The following is a 25,474-nucleotide window of genomic DNA, read 5'->3' as shown; positions in this document are numbered from 1 at the left end:
ACACTGTCTTGATGACCACAGCTTTGTAATACAACCTGAAATCTGGCATTGTGATGCCCCCAGGTATGGTTTTCTTTTTTAAAATTCCCCTGGCTATTTGGGGTCTTTTCTGATTCCACACAAATCTTAAAATAATTTGTTCTAACTCTCTGAAGAAAGTCCATGGTATTTTGATAGGGATTGCATTAAATGTGTACATTGCCCTGGGTAACATTGACATTTTCACAATATTAATTCTGCCAATCCATGAGCATGGAATATTTTTCCATCTCTTTGTGTCTTCCTCAATTTCTTTCAGAAGCGTTCTATAGTTTTTAGGGTATAGATCCTTTACCTCTTTGGTTAGGTTTATTCCTAGGTATCTTATGCTTTTGGATGCAATTGTAAATGGGATTGACTCCTTAATTTCTATTTCTTCAGTCTCATTGTTAGTGTATAGAAATGCCACTGATTTTTGGGCATTGATTTTGTATCCTGCAACGCTACTGAATTGCTGTATGAGTTCTAGCAATCTTGGGGTGGAGGCTTTTGGGTTTTCTATGTAGAGTATTATATCATTGGCGAAGAGGGAGAGTTTGACTTCTTCTTTGCCAATTTGAATGCCTTTAATGTCTTTTTGTTGTCTGATTGCTGAGGCTAGGACTTCCAGTACTATGTTGAATAGCAGTGGAGAGAGTGGACACCCCTGTCTTGTTTCTGATCTTAGGGGAAAGGCTCCCAGTGCTTCCCCATTGGGAATGATATTTGCTGTGGGCTTTTTGTAGATGGCTTTTAAGATGTTGAGGAATGTTCCCTCTCTCCCTACACTCTGAAGAGTTTTGATCAGGAATGGATGTTGTATTTTGTCAAATGCTTTCTCTGCATCTAATAAGAGGATCATATGGTTCTTTGTTTTTCTCTTGTTGATATGATGAATCACATTGATTGCTTTATGATAAATCCAAAGAATGTGATCACTCATCCCATGCTTTAGTCTTTTTCCAAGTAGTGAACTACCTCCAGAACCTGCCCACCTTTGTTCACTCTCTAGTATCTTCAGGTACTTTTATATTTGTTATTGTCCAAGATTTTATGAGATTACATTGTTATCCAAGTCTGTGGTAGGAACTTACCTGGACAGACTCAGATTAGACCCCTACCATCTAGGAAGTAGGTTCAGTAACTATTAAATACTTCATTTTAATGAACATTTTTTGAGAGCTTATTCTATATAAGTCAATATTGCAACTGTTGAGGTTAAGAAGAAAATTAAACAAGATTCCCAGTCTTCAAGCACCTTCAAGGACCTAAGAAAGAACATCAATAAAAAAGTGTTAATTTATTATGATAGATGCTAAGAAAAAGTCCTTTTCTGAAACACATGAGGGATCATATAAGTAGAGAGGGCTCAGAGACATCTTCTCAAGGTGATTTTTGAGATGGATATTGCAGTATGAATAAATATGGATTAACAGTAAAGAGAGATGTGTAAGACAGAAACCTAGAATGATCTAGGATTTAAGATCATAACAGCGATATTTATATAAGGCCATAAGTAGGTTGGTGTTACTGAGATGAAAATTAGTAAGTATTATGTTGGAAGTTGACATCAGTTTTTGAAGTTCTCAGGTGCCATTGCAAGTAGGATGCTTTAATTTTATGGGATATGGATGACGTGTAAGGGATTTAACCAACTAATAATAACATAACATTTGATTTTCTTATGCTGTCTGAAATGAGAGAGGTGGGTGAATTTTAAAGAAGTAAAACTAATCTCAAAAGAATAATAAATTATTTGAATATTCTCAGTAATAGATAATACATATTTGAATTAGTAAGAAAGAAATTTTTTTAAATATTTTTTCTTTATTTATTCATGAGAGACACACACACAGAGAGAGAGAGAGAGAGAGAGAGAGAGAGAGAAGCAGAGACACAGGCAGAGGGAGAAGCAGGCTCCATGCACGAAGCCTGACGTGGGACTCGATTCCAGGACTCTAGAATCACACCCTGGGCTGAAAGCGGCATTAAACTGCTGAGCCACCTGGGCTGCCCAGTAAGGAAGGAATATTAAAGGTTGATATGTTAAAGGCAGTAATATCTAGGCCATAACATAGGTAAACAAAAACTTATTTAGAAGGTCAAGAGTAGTTATGGTAGAGTTGTTGAGTAAATTTCAACAATCCTATTAACTGTAACAGATTTGAATGACTGGATACAAGATAGGAACTTTACCAATGATTATTGTGTTTAAGTATTTTATAGTAATAGGTAGTTTTTTCCATTCAGGCTTTTTGTAGAGTCAAATGAGTGAAGATGAATACGTATTTGTAAAGCATCTGTCAAGAGTCTTGTAACTGTCAAGAGTCATGAATATAACCATGGTAATCACAAGTGTGTAATATATGCAGAGCCAAGGAGAGTGTATGGAAGGACAGAGTCATAAGCTGTCTTATGACTTATCACTAGGATGCTGAGAGAGAGGTGGAGACCTTTATGATGTGTCCTCCTTTAATTACATAGACATTTCTAGACCTAATAGCATTGGCTTATTGAAAGAAAACTTTTCTACTTATCCCATCAAGTGTAGTAATAATTCATGGAACTAAGGTACATGCTTATTAAAAATGATTAATTTTCAAGTTAATGGATAAATCTTAATTTTGAGTACTTGAACTAGAAAATTCAGAAACAAAAAAAATACTTTATGCAATACTTGGCTAGATTCTAACTTTTGCAGAAAGTCTGAAGGCCAAAAAGGATGTAGAAAAATATGCAATGTATGCATAAGGGAGAAAAAATTAATGATCCAAATCTTGGAAATATAAGATGAATAAAGCTTAAAGGAATGATAATTAGGTAGCTTGAGAGAAGACTGCTGGCAGGTGACCTAATAACTTGTATTCTGTATAAGGAGGGTCATTATATTTTAAAAAATGAATCCTTATTGAAGTGAGAGCCAGAGCAGCTGTATTTAATTATGGCAAGATAGATGTGGGTTTCAATGAATTAAACCATTTTAGCATTTGGAATAATTACTATTGAAAAAGAGTCACTGAAATTCTTTTTTTTCTTTGAAAATTTAATATAATACTGATTTGGAATAGATGATATGCAAGTCTTTTTAGAAATAATATGGAATTTTAAGGGAAATTAAAAATATGCAGTTTAGAAAAGTGGCTGTATTAATCAGTTTAATACTGAAGTTATCATGGAATGAACTGGTCTATTTCAAAAATAATTCTGATCTCCAAGCTATGGCAATTAAATAATGAATTTTTATTAGTAAGCTCATAGGAACAGTTTATGAATAAATGTAAGTATGTGCATATCTGGATTATAAAATAGAAAATAGCAATATTTTTAGGGTAGATTCAGATAACCTTTTAATCCAACACCCATGGATTTCTATAGAAATTTATTTCTTATAAATACAATTGCAGGAACATAAAAAAAATAATAGACCAAAGGATGTCGATTGCCACATTATTTAGAGTGGCTACAAGTTCCAAGGCTCTGACTCTTGGTTCATCTCAGGTCATAATCTCAGGGTTCTGAGATTGGGCACTTCATCAGGCTTTATGTTCAACGTCAAGTCTATTTGCGATTCTCTCCCTCTCCTTCTGCCCTTCCCCTGCTTGTTCTCTCTCTCTCTTTCTCTAAAATAAATAAATGAATTCAAAAAAATGTCTGGCTGCCTAATAATAGTGAGTAAGAACTTCTTGTGCAATTTAGTACTATTATTATTTTACTTATTACACAATTAAAAATCTAAATTTATCTTGAGTTTCAATGACTTTGAGGTAAGTTTTCTTGAAAGTTAGTGAAGGTATCAAAAAGCTTACTAAAAGTTTCACTGTTAAGAACATTAAGAGGCAACACTTTTCATTCCCATGCCTTGAAGAAAGAAGAAAAACATCTTTCTTAAAAAATAATGTTTATGGATTCACACCTATAAACCCCGTGCCCAAGAGGGGAAAAAAGCAAGAATAAAAACAAAGCTGGGAAACCTAATACCTGGCTAATGCAAAAACCGATAGTCTGGGTTTCTAACCCCAGGTATTATTTACAGCATTATGACCTTGAATAGTGTAAGGTAATATTTTTTCTCTTTCCTTTTTTTTTTTTTTTTTTGGTATGATTCAGAAGTTCCTGTTAACCCAAGTCATTGAGAGGCTGGGGTTAGCAAAAAGAAAAAAAAAAATGTTTATATGACTGATGATAATTAGTTTGGGAGGTTGAGTTTAACTTTTTCTAAGGATACAATGTCTTTCATTACTTAGAAACACAGTTTTAGGCATAGAGTGGAAAGGAAATATGCCCCTCAGGAAACTTGTAACTAATGGGAAATCTTTCTGCTCTGCAGAGTCTAAGTCATTGGATAGAATTCAAAACAGGATGTTTTGTTGTTGTTGTTGTTGTTATTGTTGTTTTGGTAAGTGTTCATTTTTTCAAAAGAAAGTGCCTTTATTCCCACATCATTAATAACTTTGAGGATTAAACTGATCAGATTTTTTTTTCAATAAATATGGCAAAATCAAATCAGGTCTTGCTCTTTTTTTCCCCAGTTCCATGCTTGTAGGTAATAAAACAACAATAAAATTAAATAACACCCCCCCAAAAAACAAATACATACTTTTAAAAGGTACATGTGAAAAAATTCTCCTTTAAATTCTATGTTCTCCAATCTAATAGCAATAGCTTTTGTGATGATTTCTGCTTCTTCATCAAATTAGTCACATGTATGCATGTTTGTTCTTCAGTACAAAATCCCCACTGAGATGTATTTTTCCATGCATAAAAGAAAAGAGTAAATGGGACAATTTGCTTTTGGGGCTAAGCTCAGTTTTACAATTGTACTTTAGTACTTTAGTAATCATGAAAAGAAATAGAAAAAGACTGTGTGACTGCTGCAAATGGTTATGGTTTCAAAGAGAGAGACAGTGAATACTTCTGAACCTTCAAGACATATAAGTACTTTGGATTAATCTATTTGGTTTTATAGAATTTATAGATTTTAGCAATTTATAGGTGCAGAATATATATGTTATATATTAGATACATGCCAGATATAATTAGATATTTTTTCTAGATCTTAAAATTTTTCTTTTGCCTGGAAAACACAAAAACTAAACCCTCTCTATAGGGCTCTGTGACCATATGAAAATTGGAAGAACTGGCATTTGTTTTATCCCTTTGTGAACTTCTCTTTTCCTTATGCAGTAGCAGGATGGCAGAGTGATATAATATATCTTCCTGGCCCTTTCTTGTTCTGGCCTTTATTGTCTGTAGGAATTTATGCCTAATCAGTCATGGATACTAGGTATTCTTATTTCCTTTCCTTGGTTATGTTGGTGTGAAAAAATTTTTTGTTATCAGAAAATATTTAAGTGATAGCTCTTTTTCAGTAAATGCATATTTATACTTATATTTTTATATATTTTTAGGTATCCTGTTTCTCTACACCCTCTTTCCATTAGCTAGAAATCTGAATAAAAATATTATAACATATCTCAATCTATCTTCAATGCTCCTTAGTGTTTGTTTCAAACACTCCTTGAAAATTTATATTAAATTTTGTATGAATTTTAATATCTATTTTCCAGTTTACTACTTTTCTTTAATCTTTAATATTCTGTTCAAGGGCTTTGTAATTTCAATATTACATTTTCTTTTCTAAAAAGTTATTTTCGGTTTAATCATCTTGTCATTTTTTACACTATTCATTCTTGTACACTTTAGTTCATTTTTTATTTCTCTAAGCATATCATACAAGTGTTTTAAATCTACATTTCATAATCCCTAAATAATAAATATATACACATGAATAAATTTATACATATATAACAGATAATGTGTGTGTACACATACATGTATGTACCTGTTTTCATTTCTATAGCTTCATAAATTCTTTTTAATATTTTTGTATTAAAATTAAACACTTCTACTCTTCTGATTAATACTACTTATTAATGTTATTGATTTTTAAAAGTATATCTACTACCTAATTAAGGTCCCATTCAGTGTAATTGATATAATATGATGACTTTAGGGTGTGTGGATTTGTTCTGAAAATAATTTCCAGTGAAACTTTTTATTTTGTTTTCCTATTGTTTCTTCTCTGCTTATCTACTCCTCTTTACCTGGGTCCCCAATCTAAGGCTTAGTTTTATGATTTTGCTTCAAAGTTCTTGCCCCATGGAAATTTGAGTGTAGTATAATAATTAAAAAGTCATTCTGATTTCCTTAGAATTATTGGATAAGTCCAAGTATGGATGACACAGATTAAGTAGCCTAAATTCTAAAGAAAGCCACTTCTAATTGAGACCAAATAATTTCTTCTGACTTGTCTGACATGACATGTAGCCTTATTGCATAGAGCATGATTTCACTTCCAGTTCCATTCTATACTAGAAGGCCCTTGGAGAGAGAGAGAGAGAGAGAGAGAGAGAACTTTAAATATGCTACATAATGGGAATGTTGTGTACATGTTCACTCATTTCTGTCAGCACATTCTAATGCTTCACTGGAATGGTGGAAATTCTTCTGGACAGATTGATATATTTCACACATGGGGGAAACATATATTTCAAACATGGGGGAATATAAAAACATTGTTAACCCAAGAGAAGAATTTATAATAATAGGCTAGGAAGGGAATTCAGTACAGTATATTTGGAGAAAAGACAGATGCAACTTCCACTCTATCCTAGTACTCTGCATCATTAGGTGGAGTAGAGCACCTCATCTTTTTTTTATTCTATGCAAAGAACATATTAAATTAAACATAAATTATTGAAAAATTACAAGTCAGACCCCACTTGAGAAGAATCTGCTATGGTAAGTTGGTTTAGCCAAGGGGCTGATTTCACCAGACTAAACCAGGGCATACCAGGGAAACCTCTCCAAGGCAACCATAGTGTCAGTAATATAAGATGACCCTGCCTTTCTTCTCTGACTTTTCTTTTTCCAACCCTAAAACAAGTAATCTCAAAGAGTAAAGACACAGAGAATACAAGATCAGTTTGTATCTCTCCCAAGTCCAAGTTCCCCAAGTTTTAAGGGTGGGGAATTTTTGATTTGGACATGAAGATTGAGGTCTTAAATATTTTAACTTATTAATTCATTCATATATTAATTTATTAATCATTAATAACACACCAATTAATATTTGTTTATAATTCACCAAGAACATAATTTATTATTATTTTATTGTTTTATTAACATATTTATTGATTATTTATATATTTTATTTATTAATAACACATTAATTATTGTTTATACATATCTATCTATCTATCCATCTATCCATCTATCTACATATTGCTAAATTAAAACAGCCCAAGACTGGTTAAAACTACCAGAGGAGAGCTAAGATCAAATCTACTGAAGAAAATCCCATGATATCTCCAAGAGTTTATCTTGTCAGATTTCTACTGCATTGCCTCTTTACAAATTTTTTAAACTAAATTAAAATTTGCACTTGAATACCTTTCATGTTTTTTGCTTTTGTGCTTTTAAAAATGACCATGGCTGTTTTCAGGAATGTCTATTCAGGCTGAGAAAATTTTACTAATTTATCAGGACTAATATATTACCAAAAAGGGTATATTTATTCAATTTCTATCAGTAAAATACAAATCAAGTCCTATTTCAGTATTAAGTATAGTCCTGTTTTTCTTTACTTGCCAAATAGTAAATGTGATGAGAATAGCAAAGTGAAGAAATGAAAAAAAAAAATCAACAGTAAATACCATTTACATAGCTCCAAGAATATAAGCAGGATTCCTAGAAGATAGAAAAAAGAACTTAATTGTTTTTTAAATAATTTATTTTCATTGGGAAATGGAAAAGGTTCTTGGAAAGGGAATAGTTAGGCTTGGATATAAAGAAGAAATAGTTTTTAAATAAACATTTTATTTTGAAGTAATAGTAGATTCACATAGAAGGTGCTAGATAATAGAGTGGACTGAATCAAGAAATATGAAGCATATATCGGTGGTTAGATATATGCTGATGCTGAGGGAAAGGTAATAGTCAAGAATTCCTTTGTCAATTCCTTCCACAAATATCTATTGAGATCTTACTTTATGTGGGTCAATTTTAAAGACTCCTGTTGACCATTAGTGAACAAGGGAGAGAAAATATCCCTGACAGCATGGGAATTATATTTTATCAAGGAAATGAAGATAAACACAATCAACATAATAGATAGAAATCGATAGTATATTTGAAAGTAATACTAAAGAAGCAAAAACCAAGAACAAGTAAATTGCAATAAGGTTAAGAGGTGTTGGGAGGAGGAGAATTCATGTCAGGAAAGATAAACGACTCTTTCAAGAAGATTTATTGCAATATGGAGCAAAGTAATGGAGTGATACCTAAAACAAGGAAGAGCAGTCAAGAGAAAGGCTTCTTTCCAGTAAAATATGAGAAAGAACACCATGCTTTTGTAACCGATGAGAGTGATAAAGTGGATAATAAAAAAATTAAGATGTAGGAGAGTGAGAAGGAAAAACTGTTGGAGCAGTGTCTTTGAATCAATGAGAGGGCATGATAGATGATGCACCACTCAAATGAATCCAGTATTTCAGAGTCAGTCAACTAGGTGAATCATAGTCCCATTCACAGAAGCAAGGTACAGAAAAGGAAAAGCAAGTTTGGAAAGGAAGAACGTAAACTCACTTTTATACGTTTTATAAGGAAACATAGGAAATGTGTTTCTCTGTGCTTTTACCTAGGGCAAGAATCCAAAGTTCTAAATATAATATGTTGACTAAAAATTTACAAATTAAATTTAAAGATAAATAATATATATCTTCCTACCTTGACAACCATATCTTCACAATGGAAAAATAGGAGGAATATGTTGTATCTTTAGTTCCATAACCAAAAGCCAGCAAATTTGTGAAGGTAAAAGAATTTTTCCTACTTTATTGAGATATAATTGACATATAACATTGCATAAGTTTAAGGTGTATCATGTGATGATTTAATATGCATATATACTGCAAAATGATGATGACCATAATAAGGTTAGTTAACACATCCATCAATACACATGGTTCCCAATTGTGTATGTGTGTGTGTTGTAAGAATAGTTATGATCTACTCTCTTAGCAACTTTCATGTATACAATCCAGTGTTGTTAACTACTGTCACCATACTGTACATTAGTCTTCAGATCACTTATATAACTGGAAGTTTGTACCCTTTGACTACCTTCTCTCTTTTGTCCCCATCAGTCCATATCTGCAAATATTTGCAAAGATATGTGTGTGTGTATATATATATATATTTCATATAAGGGGCACCATTATTTATATGAATTCCTTAATTTAGCAGTATCTTTTTAAAGTAAATGTTTTTGTATTGACAGTAATTAGTATCTTCACTGTTTGAGAATAGCTACAGGTTAAGATAACAATGTGGCCATAAAGATATTCAAAATGTAGACAAGTCCAGAAAATATTCTATGTAATCTTAGTCTTGATGTAAGAACTATTATAGTTATTTGTTGATCTTGTGTTTTGCAGTGACTAATACAAACTACGTATTGCAATTAAGAGAAGAGATTCTGGGCATTTAATCCAAATATGGTTGCTGCTTAAAAACTCATTTTTCATTACCATTTCTCTTAGTGCCATGAAAATAATTCAAAGATAATCATGTTAAGTTTATTAAGTAGCACTAAAATTTTATTTATTTGAAAACCATGAGTATATTACATATTTATTGAATATAAAATAATTCATAATTCTAGTATTTAATATTATGCAATTGTTAAAAATGTATTGGTATCATTCTCTAAATATGCTATATGAATTTAGCTAGTTATCTAGCTATACTGATATTAATTATTTAATATTCTAAAATCTTTGTCAGCCATCATGTTCAATGGTTGTAAATGTCATGTTAATGGAGTGCCACTGGAACCAAGATGTGGAACAGAAGAAGGAACAAGGAAATGGATGCTTGGTGCTATTGGAAAACAATACTTTATCCTACAAGAATCATTGAATTCATGTAGGAAAGACTTGAAAAGGTAAATTAAATATCTTTTCACTTCTTCCACTTAAGTTCTCCCTGACCCTGAAGCAGTATCTCTCTCTGATACTGGCAGTGGTGTACCTTAGCTTTCTCCACAGCTTTCTTAGGCAGTCAACATTTGCTTAGAGCAAACGATGAAAAGAAATATTTTGTTCTCTTTACTGTTGATTCTGTGAGCTGTAGTGTGGGGTCCATGCCTGTGTGTGTGTGTGTGTGTGTGTGTGTGTGTTTGTATGTGTATGAGACACACACACACAGAGAGAGAGAGAGGTTGAGAGGGAGAGAAAGAGAGATGTGGGTCCTCTTTAGATTGGGGCACATGTCGGCAGATGTTCTTTCCAGAGTCTAAAGGAAGTAATGAATAGAAGAGAGTGAACTGGAAATGTAAATATTAGAAATTGAGCATCTGCAAATGCAACCCCTATTGGAACTTCTATGATTAGTGAGAAGAGAATCTAGGATTGAATTTTTTTAGATTTGAGTAAGAAATAAGACTACAATGCAAATTATAAAAAACAATCAGAGAAGTAGGAGGAAGGAACATCTAGGATCACAGAACATAAAACGAAAGAATTTCAATTAGTTAAACAAAAAATGCTAATTAAGATAAACTCTTGAAATAATTTTATTGCGGAGAAGATTCTGTAGTTTACCCACCTTTTTCTTTGCTAAGGGAATCTTAATTTGAGGAGTAGGAAAATATTAGAATCCTATTCTTCACTGAAGCAATAAATGACAGCATAACCAAGTTTTGGTCAGTGAAATATAAGAGAAAATTATCTGGGGAGTTTTCATGAGAGACGTTTTGAATACTTGAATAAAGGGCTAACACTCAAACTTCATGTCATCTTTTCCGGAGTTGAATATTGATATGTTATCTGGAACTGTGGCAGCCAGCATTTGATCTGGAGGGATGAGCCAAGATATTGACAGAGCCAGCTCTGATATTATCCTATTACTTCACTTATGACAGCAGCTACCTGCCTCCTGACTCCTGTTTAGTATGTATAGGGAGTGTGGAAAGGGAGTAGAAAATAAACATTTTAAAAATTTACAAGAATTCTTAGCATAAACTGCAGTGAATAATGCTTTTTGTTTGTTTGTTTGATTGGTTGGGGTTTCTTAGAACAGATAAAAACATCTTAGGTGTTGAATATGAATTAGCAATTAGAATTGCAGAGACCAATAATCCTGGAGAAGTGTAACTACAAACCTTTTTGTGGTAAATTGAAAAATGAAGTAGAAGAGAGAATGAGGGTTAAACATTTTCAGTACTTTTTGCTTAGGAAGTTTGGGCAATAGCTAGATGGATGCATGAACTTGAAGGAAGTTTTTGTTTGTTTGTTTGTGTCTTTTTGCTTTATTATATACCTTTTAAAAGGTATTTTTAAAAACAGATTTCATAGACAGATTTGGATTTAAATCCTGTGGCACAACTTCCAGTAGGTAATTGAATAAATCACTTAATGTCACCAAACATAAGTTTCTTTATATCTTAAAAAGAGATTTTGATAAAAATAATATTCTTCAATTGAATTGGCAGAAAAATCAGAAGCAAAATCAGTGCTAGTTAATTCATATTTCTAGGCTCTTTAAAATAAATTGCATTGTTCTTGGATTTAATGTTGTTCTTTTTTGACAATGATTAATATGATGATTATTGATTAGCCCAAGCCTACTGTCAGTTAACCCTTGAAAAAAGTATGCATATCTGTTTCATAATGATAGATAATAGAACAATTTATGATGTATAAATAATTATTGGAAGAAAGAGGTCACTAGAAATTTAAATATTTATAGATAGTGAAATAGATCAAAAACTTTGTGATGAATTAAAGCAATAGAGAGAACATTTATTTCTTAACTGTCAATTATTTTCATGACTAATGTATTTTTCATAAGGAATGTTACTATGATAAACAAAAGACTCTTTAGTGAACAATTTTTAAAAATCTGGCTGATGTCAGTTTGTTTACTACTTTAGTCATTTACAAATTCTTATTCTGAAAACAAAGCAATAATTCAAAGAATTACGGCGAGCCCAACAGTGCCACATAATTAATGGACAATATGGTTTAAAAAAATTCAAGCAAGAATTATAGAATGATTATTTCAAAACCTACATAAGCATATGCATTTTTAGTCATGCAATATGATTTTGTATATTCCTATGAATGATTCTGACTTAATTGGGAAAAAGTTAAAAATATATTTATGAAGGATGTACTTGGTGACAGGCAATATAAAGGCACTTAATATTCTACGGCTGATTCACAATAATCCTAAGAAAATTGCCTATTTATAGAAAAAACATACATCAGTGAGATACAACAATTACCTAATGCTTTAACATTCAGTGATTGCTGACTATAAATCTATGCCTCTTTGTCTTGCTGCCTCCAATAAAATTTAAATTCATTTTTTATCATGTTATATTTTATACATTAACATTTTATTATACTAGACTGCTTCCTTTTGAAATGAAAACACATCATTATAAATGAAAATTTGCATATATATTTTTAGGTGAGCAAAATGAATACTTATTTTTGTACAAATCAGAGTATAATTTACATATTTTGAAGGTAGAAAAAAATGATATTAATTTGTAGATTTCAGAAATCTGAAGATTTATCATTTAAAGAAAGGGACGCCCTAGACTTTCTTATATTTCATTCATATCCACATTCTACCATTTTTATATTTTTTCATGATAATATAAGATATAACACATGTAGTAGATGAAACATTGACAAATATAATCACTGAGATATTTCCAATGTTATTCATTTGGGGAATATAAAAAATAGAAAATAATTTTTTTTCTCTTTTTGGAAATGAAGAAAAAAATTATACCAAACTATCTCTCCCCTTGACAACACTTACAAATTCTGGGTGAATTAAGTTAATGTTTGAGGGCATAGGAAAGCAAATAAAATCAGGCAGAACATTGGAGAAGTTTTGTCATTTAAAATGAGCAGAGAAAACTAAGGGGACTCCGAGTTTAAGTGGAATATTACTTCCAGGTACTCCTCAAATCCTATGGAACATAGAAGATAAGAGTATAAGGGAACAGATGCAGGTTCATCAGATGGAGGATTCAGAGGTTGGAATCAGAGTTGGTCAAACAGTTGAGAAACAGGGAAGATTCCAGAAAAGAAGAAGCCACTCAGAACTGAAAATCTGTCAAACTCAATTCAAATTTGCTAGTTTTTAAATCATACATTTGTAAAGTGAGACTCTGAGGAATATAGCAGAAATTAACACTTTGAAAGCTCAAAGTGATATCTATAAATTTAATAGCTGCCCAAAACTTGAGAAAGAGAGTTTGGATCTCAATTACGGCCAATTTAAAGGGCTTTGATGAACACCTTGGACTTATTATTGAAACTCCAGACAATCCAACCCTAAGGGAAACATCACAGAACTAAGTGGTGTATCCTAGGCCTAAGGGCAAAATCAAAATGGTTATACTATTGGATAATGCCCAAAAGAAAGACCTCATAGCATCAAGGTAATATACCAGAAACTTAGCAACTTGACTGAACAAACTTAATACTTTTCAACAATAACAACAAAACAAAATCGAGAATTTTACCTATACATAATAAAAAATACACAAGAGTAAAAATATAAGATTTCCAAAAAGTTGGAACTATGACCCAAAATATATAGAGAAACTGAAATAAAAATGTATTATCTACTTTGTAGCAATAAAAAATCCTTAACCTTGAAGAAAGATATATATATATATATATATATATATATATATATATATATATATATAATCCAACTTGAAAATAGGTACATTAATAGAATTCCACAGAGAAAAAAAAGCATTTGTATAAAAATAAGCAGAACCTCTATGTGGAGCTATATTAAGCCTAAATCTAATCATAATCCTAGACGGAAAGGAAAAAAATATTATTTTGGGTAATGTGTTTTGTGTATGTGTGTGCGTGTACGTGGGCAGGTGGGTGCAGCACACTGTTTTTGAAAGTTCAATCCTCAAGTCCAAGAATTATAGTGAACACCCAGTATGATAAATCTATAAAAAACCAAGTTTGAGCATATCACAGATATAAAGAAAATATAAATAAAACTTTTCAAAGCAATTGTGAGCACATCAGGAAAGATACAGCACATAAAGGGAAATGATACAAATTATGATTGAATTCTTACCTCCAAAGAACACAGACTATAATAGAGTAGAATAGTTTTAAAGTAGCAACTTTTTTTTTTTCAATTTGGATTTTTAAGTTGAATGAGAGTATCCTCAAAAATGAAGTAAAAGTTGAAAGACTTTGTCATGGCAGAGCTATCCCCTCATTCCATTAGTATGTTGTACAGGGTATATTGTAAAATTTTACTTTTTAAATCATCTATAGTACATTGTATGTGTAGATGGGATTTTGACTGAATTAAGTGAGGAATAATCTTCACTCAGGGTTGAAATGTTGAGTGCAATTTCATTACTTTGGAGATCATTTCTTTTTTTAGTCAGATTATATTATTTTGAGGTTTATTTTTTAAAAAATATTTAAAGATTTTATTTATTCATTCATGAGAGACACACACAGAGAAAGAGGCAGAGAGAGAAGCAGGCTCCACGCAGGGAGCCCCATGTGGGACTTGATCCTGGAACTCCAGGATCACACCCCGGGCGGAAGGCAGGCACCAAACCGCTGAGCCAACTGGAGATCCCCCATTTTGAAGTTCAAATGTGAAAAATGTTTTTGTGAGGATATTGTGGGCAACAATTTGACTGTGTTGGATAGTTTTTGTCATATTTATTCCATTTTTTCTTCCTAGTGTTTCTCTCTGTAATTTAAAGACTGGACAGGTAAAAACTACATTTCCAAGACTATTTTGGAGTTAGGATTCTGGTGTGTTTGAAGTTTAGCCAACCAGATGTAGTCACAAGATCTGGAAAACGAACATGATGCAGAAGCCAGATGTCTGTTGCTGCTTTTGTTTCAACTCCCCAGCAGTGTTCACGTTTTAGGAGTTTCAGTGTCAGCATTAGTGGATGTATCAATGTTCAGACATCTGTTTCATGAGTGCTGAGAGGCTAGATTTGAGCCAATGTGCTGATAACAGAGCATAGCTAGCATTGCATAGTTCTACACTAACAGCTTCCTTTTTTTGGTAATTTCCATATTGTTAAGAGCTCAGCTGAGCTGGGAGAGAGCAAGCTGAGCTATCAGGTGTCAGAGGAACCAACTAAATCCACCAGCCAAAAATGAGAGTTAAGCATCTAATCACTTACTGAGATGATATAAAGCAAAAGTCTAAAACTGGAGAAAGTGCTGGCTTCTTCTTTTTCATTTTCTCCTGTGGAACAGGGCATGGGTCGAGGGTCAGATGATTTGGTGCAGTCATAGGTTGTTTATCTGTGGAGGGAGCCCAGACAAATGACTGGCAGCTTTATAGACCCTGCGGTTGTGGGCTGTGCACCAAGCCTGGTGTGGAACACACAGCTTTTTTATAGGACTTTCAGGTGAACACTTTGTAATTGCCTATTGTATGTTAGGCCTGAAAAACGACACTTAAGTTTGTAACTAGGAACTAGCCACCTTATATATCTTAGTTTCTTACTATGACACTTGGTGTGGATATCATCTAGGGGCTTTCTGATTATAGGAGAGAGAGTAGTATCTGTGACAAAACTCTGTGACGTGGCTCTGAGAAACATTTCCAAAAACACAACTTTAAATAGGTTTGTTCAGCCATCCTAAAGACTCTCTAAGCTAATTGCATTATATGCTATTATTTTTCTATTTGTAAAAATTAATATATTTTCTACAAAAGCCTTCAATATTTCCTTCCCAAACGTTATTATAGAAATCCTGGTGTCCCAAAGGGAAAAACAGGAAGAGGTAAGAAAAAAAAATCTTGTAGTTTACTTAGTAACCTACAGGAAAAAAATTAGGAATTATATGCTTGAGAGTAAGTTATATTTGAGAAGGAAGTTAAGTAATTTTCTATGAATAGGATGTGTCACTTATTAAAACCCTCCATAACAAGATTTCCTTTAAGAAGTAAGTGTGAAAAAAAAAAGAAGTAAGTGTGAGGATGTCTATCAAATAGACTTGCTCTACTGTCTCATAATAAGACCCCAAAGTGAAAACCATAAGTAAACCTTATATTAAAACTGAGGATAAATGTCTGCTATGATTGTGACTTTTTAATTTATTTAATATTTTATTGCATTAAATTATATAGTTAGATTTATGTTGGGGGTACTATAAGGTGATATTAGTCTCAACACATTAGCTTACTTCATAAAAAGAGAGTCAGTATCTTCTGGCTTTAATCTTTTAGTGAAGTGGTCACTCTGCTGAAGAAGGAGCTCAACTCTATCCATATGCCTACAGAAACTACTCTTCATAAGTAAACTTATTTCTTCTTCATTCATGCACCTCAATTGAAGTCAAATCTATGTCATAAAATAGCTGTTCATAATATAGCTATCTTTAGATTCTTAAATTTTTAGCTCTATCCAAAGTTGGAAAATATATTTTCACCCACCTCAAAAGTAGTTTCCTGTGTAACATGGCTGAGCTTATGAGCTGTCATAATAGATTTTTACAAATTAGTATGATTTCAAGATACTGAAGAAAGGCCTTTCTGCTCCCAAAATAACTCCTTCTTCTTCCACACAGTTCTTGGATCACATATTACATATTGATTTATGGAGATAGTTTTAGAGCATGAATGATGTTCAAGAACTAACTAAATAAAGTCAAACACTCATGTACTACTAGTACCTAACACACTTTTTCAACTGGTATGTGGAGCTAGGCCATGTTGAGCTCTTCCAGATAAAGGAAAGCATCATGAAATGTGAACTCGGCGCCAAGTAAGACATGGAGGTGAGAGTTTTAGCAGCTTCGACTCAAGAGAATCCTGACTTGCCAAGTCTTTCATAAGCAACTCATATTAAAAATTCTCTACCTAAAAACCATGCTTACATTTCTTAAGAGAAATAATAAATTTTATTACTTTGTCCCCATGGTTCAAGACAAGTTAATGAAGTTATTTTATCTCAGTGATAGGGAAATGACTAAAGTACCAAAACAAATTCCAAATGCAAAGGGACAAAAATCTATGCCTGTTTTTTTTTATATTTTATTTATTTATTCATGAGAGACACACAGCGAGAGGCAGAGACACAGGAAGAGGGAGAAGCAGGCTCCTCATGGGGAGTCTGATACTGGACTTAATCCCAGGACCCCAGGATCAAGACCTGAGCCAAAGGCAGATGCTCAACCACTGAGCTACCCAGGTGTTCCTCTATGCCCTCTTTTTAATCTAAAGAATGTTGTGTTGTCAGATTCCAGCCATTCTAGTAAATGCCTGATTATTTAAGAAAGCAGAATTTACCACAACATATGATTTACAATCAACATGAATTTGCCTGATAAAGTTATATGGACCCCACTTATCCTTAACATGAGTCATTCCGCTTCTATAGAAGCTATGATGCATGGGTAGAATTAACCTCAAGGGCTCAAAGTGATCATGAAAACATAACAGCTTAAAAATGTGTTAATTTTTCTTATATTAAAATTTATAATCAAGTGGTTACAAATAGAAAATGTTTCTAATTACAAATATTAGAAAACCCTTACCCAACTGGATTAAATAAGTAAGACTATAAGTGGATCACATGTTTAAAAAAAAAACATGAAGTGCAAAAATGTATGGCCCTTGTGCATGTTTGATCAAGCCCTGAGAGACCACTGGGGCTATGATCATAACCACTGACTCCATTGCCATTCTCCAAAGTTGTAGCCTGCTTTATTTTATAAGAATGTTGCTATGCCCTCCTCCTTATTTGGTGATGAAATCATCTTGAGAAATGGCAGCAGGGGCTGTTCCTTTTTCCATTATTTATTTCTGCTTTGAACTAGATGATAAAGATTTCTATGGGAAAATAGAGGGCAGCCACAATTAAATGTTTCAAATTTGGTAAAACTTTCCAATTTGTTCATAAGTGTACATCCATAATTCCTGATTTACCTCTGACTTTGTTAAAGAAAACAACACTGGAATTCTCTTTTATTTTTTTCTTCAGATATCAATTTCTGCATATAATTTTGTTTTGGTTTGCACTTTTACTACTTCCTCACGCATACACAATATGAATTCCCTTGTCCATATGTTATGCATTTTCAAATTAATAAGATGGTAGGCAAAAATATGGTACAGTAGTAAGTCTCCACTTATTTCAAGTAAAGTTCACGTATTTAATAACCTCTGTATATTGACAATCATTTAATCAATGTATCCTTCCTTAATTAATCAGTTATACAATATTTATCGAACATTTAATATGTTCCAAACTCAGTGTATGCACTGAGCATATAGTGTGCATCATGACAAATCAGCAATCTACTCTTACAGGGCACAGAAGTATTTCCATTAGATGTGTTTTATAATATGATTTCATTCCCTGTATAAAATCAACTGTGTTTTAATAAAATATAGATATTTTATTAAGAAAGGACTCATATCAAGAAATTGTCTTGCTGGATATTTATTACAATCACTTTACCTCTTAAGATTAGGCAACTAAAATGTAATTTGATTATTTGGGGAGAAAAACTGAAATATCTCCAACAGTAATTTTTCCTATTCTCATGTTTGGCCATCTTTATAAAAGTAATCAAAATAAGTATGTTAGACAATTAATTACAAAATTCCTCCATCTGAGGACAATGAAAGAACCACTACTGTGTTTTCAGTATATATATTACACAACTTTGGATGTAACAATTTAAACATGTCCTTGATAAATTAAAGCATTCCCAGAAAAATTGAAACCAGGATTTAAAGATGACTGTATTTATGACTACATAAATAGTTTCTGCTAATTTAATTTTGAACTTTTCAAGTTTTCTCTATAATGTATTAATATTTATAAGAAAGGACATTTGTTCAATGATGACATAGAGAATTTTATTATTTTATAAATCACAAATATCAGCATCCTAAAAATCACAAAGTTTCTTAATGTAATACACATGTGTATGTGGTTATGTGTGTGTAGAAAGAAAAAAAGCAAATGGAGGAAAAAAGAAGATGAGGAGGAGAGAAAGGAGAAAGAGGAGGAGAAAAAGGAGGAGGGAGAGACCTAGAATATAATAAAATATGTGCTCTCAGGTTATAGGTTTTTCTTTTTTTTCCTAAATTCTTTATTCAGCACCTACTAGATTCTTTACTACATACTAGACATTATTGCTGGTGTCATAATTTGTCCCTGTCACAGTCCTAGGACAAAACAAACAAAATAAATTAATAATTTTAGGAGAGTTACACAGATCTTTTAAAAAAAATGGTTCAAAGTACGGTTAAAACACAAGGGAAGTTGAGTACCACTGAACTAGGAAAAGTGGGGGATCCTAGGTAAACAGATAGATTACGAAACACTGGAAACAAGCTGCCTTGCAGAAGGTCTGACCTTTGGTTGATGGATGAAGCCAGCTGATGGTGTTCTCACAAGGAGTTAACTGAAAGAATAAATAACTGACCTCAATCCTTTCTTCCTATTGTCTACCACTGCCTGAATCCCAACACCCAAAGGCAAAGGATCCATTTATATATTCCAATCAAGTCAGGTGCTAAAGCACAGAGCATGGCAGTAAAGGATGAGGAGTGCCTCTGAAAAGGTAAACCTATGATATTCAGCCCAAGGAAGAGACTATGTAAAAATGTATATATATTTTTTCTTTTGTAAACCTCATAGAAGAGCCTTGTTTTTCAGCATTCACAGTTACATCCACCAACTTTTTGCACAGTAAATTTTAGAAATACAATACATATTTTTTAATGAATGTATGCATGAATAGGGGAGCAGTGGCAGCTATTCTTAAATTATTTAAAAACAGAATATAGAGTACTCTTGTTCTACTTTGCTCCAGAGAATTAAAATTATGACGAAAGGATTATACATGGAAGGATGCTAAACAAAAGAAATACATTTTTAAAAACTAGAAATTGTCTGCTAAATAATGAAATACCTTATTAGTGCTGAGCTTTCTGCCAATGAACTCATTCAAATAGAGATATGATATTTTAAAAAGGCCAGAGCAGAATGAGTCCAGAAACTGAATAGGCTCTTGGATTGGCTGCACACTATCTCTACCACCTCTAAGATCCTTCCATTATGGGGCCCGCAGGAGACATATATTTCTGTCTTAGTATCAGGAGAGCTGTGCTTCTCTTGAGGAACTGTTTGTTGTTAGCCCACAGGGACTTTCTAAATCTCTATATGGATCCTGGCTTTGGCAGTCAGGAATTTTACAATCAAGTTTGTGGTTCATTTTAGCAAATGTGTAGAATGTTTTATGACTGTTGCATTTGCATATTAACACCACCTCTGGCTTTTCTTATTTTTCTTTAATGCACCATACATCTAATCTATTTTTTAATCTTACTGATTATTTTCTAATTTATTTATATGCCTTTTGGGGAAAAAAACAGGTTATAAACAAAGTCTTCCATAATTCTGTTGTTTAAAAGTTCTAAATAAGTCCAGAGAGAAAAAATTAGGTAGCTGACTACTTAAATTCTCTTCAAAAACATATGCAGCAGGGGTGGTTTTGCATTGTAAATATTCCCCTCCTTCACCATTTGGCTGATAGATCTCAAAGTTGCAGGGGAGGTACTGATAGATGTGCATCCTATAAAATTAGACTACTAAAAGAGATTAATTTAAAATTAATTCTCTAAGTTTCAAATCACAAAAGTGTCTCTGATACTTGAGATAATCTTGAAGAGATTTGAGTATAGGAAAAATTACAATGAATTATTGGGAATAATTAACTCAAGTGGAGAGAGGCTATGAGATGAAGGACCAGGTTCAATGCCAGGGCCTCTCCCATGGTAATGGAAGGGTTGTGTTCACATCATGTAGATATGCACGTAGTGGAAGCTCTTTCTAGACTCAATAATTCTAGAACTAGAAATATCCATTAACAGAAGACAGGGTGTAAGTATAAAAAACAAATACATAAGCAAAGTAATTTAGAGATCAAATATAAAATGGTATGTGTTAAGCACATTTAAGCATCAGATGAATATTTCTCTACTTTCCCCTCACTCCATCCCCAAACATAAAGATATAGCTGGGAATCTTCAACCTGAGTACAGAAGAAAGGGCCACTGCCCCTTTCAAAAGAATCACATTTGGCATTAACTGCTACTTTCCAATTATCTCTCTGTTTGATGCTTGTAACGCAGATGGACCCTGAAAACAAGGTTTGAAAGTAATAATAATTCAAAGAAATGTGTGTATGAGGCGTATGCTTGAATTCTTAGTTGAAATAATAGGAAATACTAGGGATAGTTACACTGATCAAGCAGAATATTAGTTTCAAGTAAGGGGATTGGCATTATTTGATTCTCCAAAAAAATCAAGTAAAATAAAAACAACAAAACATTATCTCACCAAATCCCAAATCCAGTATCAGTGGATTTGTCACCAAAGGATGTTACAAGTATATCATTTCATGTCAAAATTGGGATTCAAACCTAGGATTTTATCACAGCAAAGCTTTCACATTAATAATTATTAAGACCTCCAAGAATGACCTATTTCCTGCCAATATAGGACATTTATATTACCTATATGTTAACTAACTGGAATTTAAATAAAAACTTTTAAAAGAGATAAGAACATTATTTTTAATTCTTCAAGAAATTTTATTTAGAATAATGTAATATAAGAGAGCCATGCTCTCTATTTTATGGACAAAATATAAATTCCTATAAAGAAACATGTAAAAATAAAAAATATTTTACTGAAAAACCTATAGTTTTTTTTAAGATTTTATTATTTATTCATGAGAGACAGAGAGAGAGAGAGAGAGAGAGAGAGAGAGAGAGAGAGAGAGGCAGAGACACAGGCAGAGGGAGAAGCAGGCTCCATGCAAGGAGCCCGACGCGGGATTCATCCCGGGACTCCAGGGTCACGCCCTGGGCCAAAGGCAGGCGCTAAACCGCTGAGCCACCCAGGCACACCCATGAAAAACCTATAGTTAAATTAAAGAAGTAAAGCTATTTAATTGGCATTGGTCATTTTTAAGATTTATAAACTCCAATGATAGTGACTAGTGTAAATTTTGAAAACATCTGTATCTAATCACATTTGGTCAGCCAAATTCTTGTTTTTAATCCAAAATATTTCTGAAGAAGCACTTAGGAATTCCATTTTGGAAAATGCAAGTAGTTTTTCCACATTCCTATATTACTTCATTAATTTACAGTGTGATCATACTGTAATATAATTTAGCATACTCTAATATAATTTTCAATGGAAACATTTGCAAGTACACAATCTTTCTTCACACAGAGAAATAATACTTTGCATGCACTCAGCCATCACAATACTTGAATGTATCTTCAAAAAAGGAGAACATGGGGGCAGCCCGGGTGGCTCAGCGGTGTAGCGCCGGCTTCAGCCCAGGGCCTGATTTTAGAGACCTGGGATTGAGTCCTATGTCAGGCTCCCTGTATGGAGCCTGCTTCTCTCTCTGCCTGTGTCTCTGCCTCTCTCTCTCTCTCTCTCTCTCTGTTTCTCTCATGAATAAATAAATAAAATCTTTAAGAAAAAGGAGAACATGGATGAAACTTTAAAAGTTACTCATTGTAAATACGAAACTTTTAAAATGCTAGTCTATAACACATAACACAACTTTGAGAATGAGAACCTTAAAAATATTTGGCCAACACTACTATACAGTTGGAAGCAAATATCTTTGGTTGTTGTAGTCAACATTTCTTTATTCTTTGCTGTCCACAGTGCTTCCATAAGCTCTTCCCATATCAGGAAAATTGAAATTTTCTCTATTGCTTAATGTAATATTGGAGACACTACATATTTTTACATTCTTTATTCCTGGGTGTGGATATTTTATTATTTTTTCTTTTTTTAAAGATTTTATTTATTTATTTATTTATTTATTTATTTATTTATTTATTTATACAGATACAGAGAGTGAGAGGCAGAGACCTAGGCAGAGGGAGAAGCAGGCTCCACGCAGGGGAACCTGATGCAGGGACTTGATCCCAGGACCCCAGGATCACAAACTGAGCCAAAGGCAGACGCTCAATCATTGAGCCACCAGGTGCCCAGTAGGCGTGGATATTTTCATAACTATAAGACAAGTTAGTCTAGGCAGCAATGGAGAGGGAGATAAGGGGTTGACTGATTAGGCAAAGCACATAGTCTAATTCTGTGCTAGTATTAGTCAAGAAGCTTTAATGAGACAACTTTCATCTGTTAGCATGAAACATGAGCTGTATGCTTTTTTGTGGAGATCATCTCAAATTGCATGTGACTAAACTTTAAGATTTGTGCCCTTAGAGTTTTTCAAATGAGATAGTCAAAATAATTTATTCAAAAAATTTAAGAAGTAACTAAAAACATTTTTCTAAAGCTATTCTACAGAAATTTGCCAAAGTATCATCTAAAAATATTAGAAATATTCTATTTTAGCTTTATTTTTCTTTTTAATTTAAATATTAGGCATTGATATTCAAAACTAATTGCATTTAAATTTTTCAATTATATTTTAAATTAATAATTTATCATTAAATAAAATACTCCTTAACAGTTTCTCTCTTTCTGATATCAATTCTCACAGAGCTCACTCACTAAATCTCATCCAGTGATTGTCACTTTGTATCAGTGTTTTGTCATTGTTGTGCATGTGGTAATACATTTGAAGTCTCAAGTAATGAAAGAAGCAAACTGGGTTCCGCTAACCTGGTTTTCCATTGATGGAAACTTTTATTAAAGACTTTAAACACATGGCTTAAAGCAAAAATAGATGGTGCATTATCTTCATATAACTTGAAAAATTCTAAATATACAAATGCTCTCACTGAAAAAAAAATCTGTTTAAATGACATTTACCTCCAAGTATGTTTCATTTCTCAAGCACAAACTGATTACAATTACAGTGTATTTCCATTCCAGTTACATGTTTAAAAATTAGAGGAAAGGCCATGCCTTATCAATCAAAGCATCTTTTAGGTCACAGCCTCTGGTTTTCGTTCCCAGCTTCTCAAATGCAGGAATAGAGTGCAGCAGTGCATTTAATTGGAATTTCTAACATTCTGTCTCTCATCAGAGTGGTTTGAATTCCAGATAAATGAATGGTCTGTTGTATTAAGGTAGTCATCAATATAGGAAATGCTAGTTTAAGAAAAAGATACTGAAAGTAAAGAAACAAATTATTAAATGATCTATTCACAATTGAAATATCCATGCCTTTCAAATATTTAAGAAAACTAGCCTTATAAGAGGTACCTGCACCAATTAGAAAACAGTTTAGCAAGCTTATAATAGGAAATGATTGAATTTCTCATTGAAGTAAACTCAAATATATATGTTTATTACAGCCTGAGAGTGGAAAAGTGTAAAGCTTTTTATAATGTCCAATATAAATGTTAAAGACTAATTTATTAAATTGCTCGAGAGCAAAATCTTAATTTTCCAATTTATTAAAAGTAAAGTCCTTAGAATTCTACTAGGATATTGTAGTGAAAACAAAAACATTTCTTTGAGTCAATCAACACACATATACTCAAACATGTACTGTTACTTTTATATTCAGACTTGTATAAGACAGGATGATCTTATATGTTTGGTAACTGGCATGAAAAATGTTGGAAGGGGGAATCTCTGGGTGGCTCAGTGGTATAGCGCCTGCCTTTGGCCCAGGGTGCTATAGACTGGGAGTCTCAGAGATTGAGTCCCAATCTGGAATCTCCAGAGTCTCAGGCTCTGGAGTCCTGAGATTGAGTCCCACATCAGGCTCCCTGCATGGAGCCTGCTTCTCTCTCTGCCTGTGTCTCTGCCTTTCTCTCTCTGTGTCTCTTATGAATAAAAAATAAAATAAAATAAAATAAAATAAAATAAAATAAAATAAAATAATAGAAGGAAAAGAAAAAAAGAAAAAAAAGAAAAGAAAAAGAAAAGAAAAATGTTTGAAGGATAGATCCAGAATGATATAGTAAGGATGAGGCAGATAATGGAATGAATACTGTGCAAGCTAATCCTGTAAAAGTGGCCTAGAAAATAAGAACAATCTAAAGTTGTAATTTGTTCTATCATTAACACTAGTCTAGAACCAGCAACCTTCAAAATGTAGTTATAATTATATGGATATTTTATAACAAGAAGGAATTCAAACAAAATGCTAATCCTTTCCTAATTTTCTAAATTCTGAGCAGTTTTCAATATGGAGATCTGCTCACAGACAATAGTATTCCCACCTAGTGAATTGGGATGTGATAAAGTTCTGTCTCCAAGCCACTCTGCACCATATATTTCTTAAGTTTCCTTGCACTGTTCCACTCCTAAGGCAAGATTAGAATGCATGAGTAGGAAGACAGCACAACTTTTCCGTACTAGACCTATATGACAATACGG

General features: G+C 32.8%; 1 long non-coding RNA gene across 17 annotated transcripts in view; it reads right to left on the bottom strand.

Annotated features, from left to right (window-relative positions):
- The window catches only part of LOC140607968 (uncharacterized), a 415,966-nt gene that overhangs the window by 174,669 nt on the left and 215,823 nt on the right, over nt 1-25,474 (bottom strand). Inside the window, exon 6 of one of the 17 annotated variants that reach the window (XR_012009902.1) lies at nt 365-1,286. The exons of 15 other annotated variants lie outside the window; for them this stretch is intronic. This is a non-coding gene — a long non-coding RNA (uncharacterized lncRNA). Of the gene's footprint in view, nt 1-364; nt 1,287-23,790; nt 24,255-25,474 lie in introns of those variants that run through there. One more of the 17 variants, XR_012009891.1, reaches the window with a different exon arrangement.

The sequence above is a fragment of the Canis lupus genome, chromosome 17, assembly GCF_048164855.1.
Source record: "Canis lupus baileyi chromosome 17, mCanLup2.hap1, whole genome shotgun sequence".
Lineage (NCBI taxonomy): Eukaryota > Metazoa > Chordata > Mammalia > Carnivora > Canidae > Canis > Canis lupus.
This window is presented reverse-complemented; position numbering and strand designations above follow the sequence as displayed.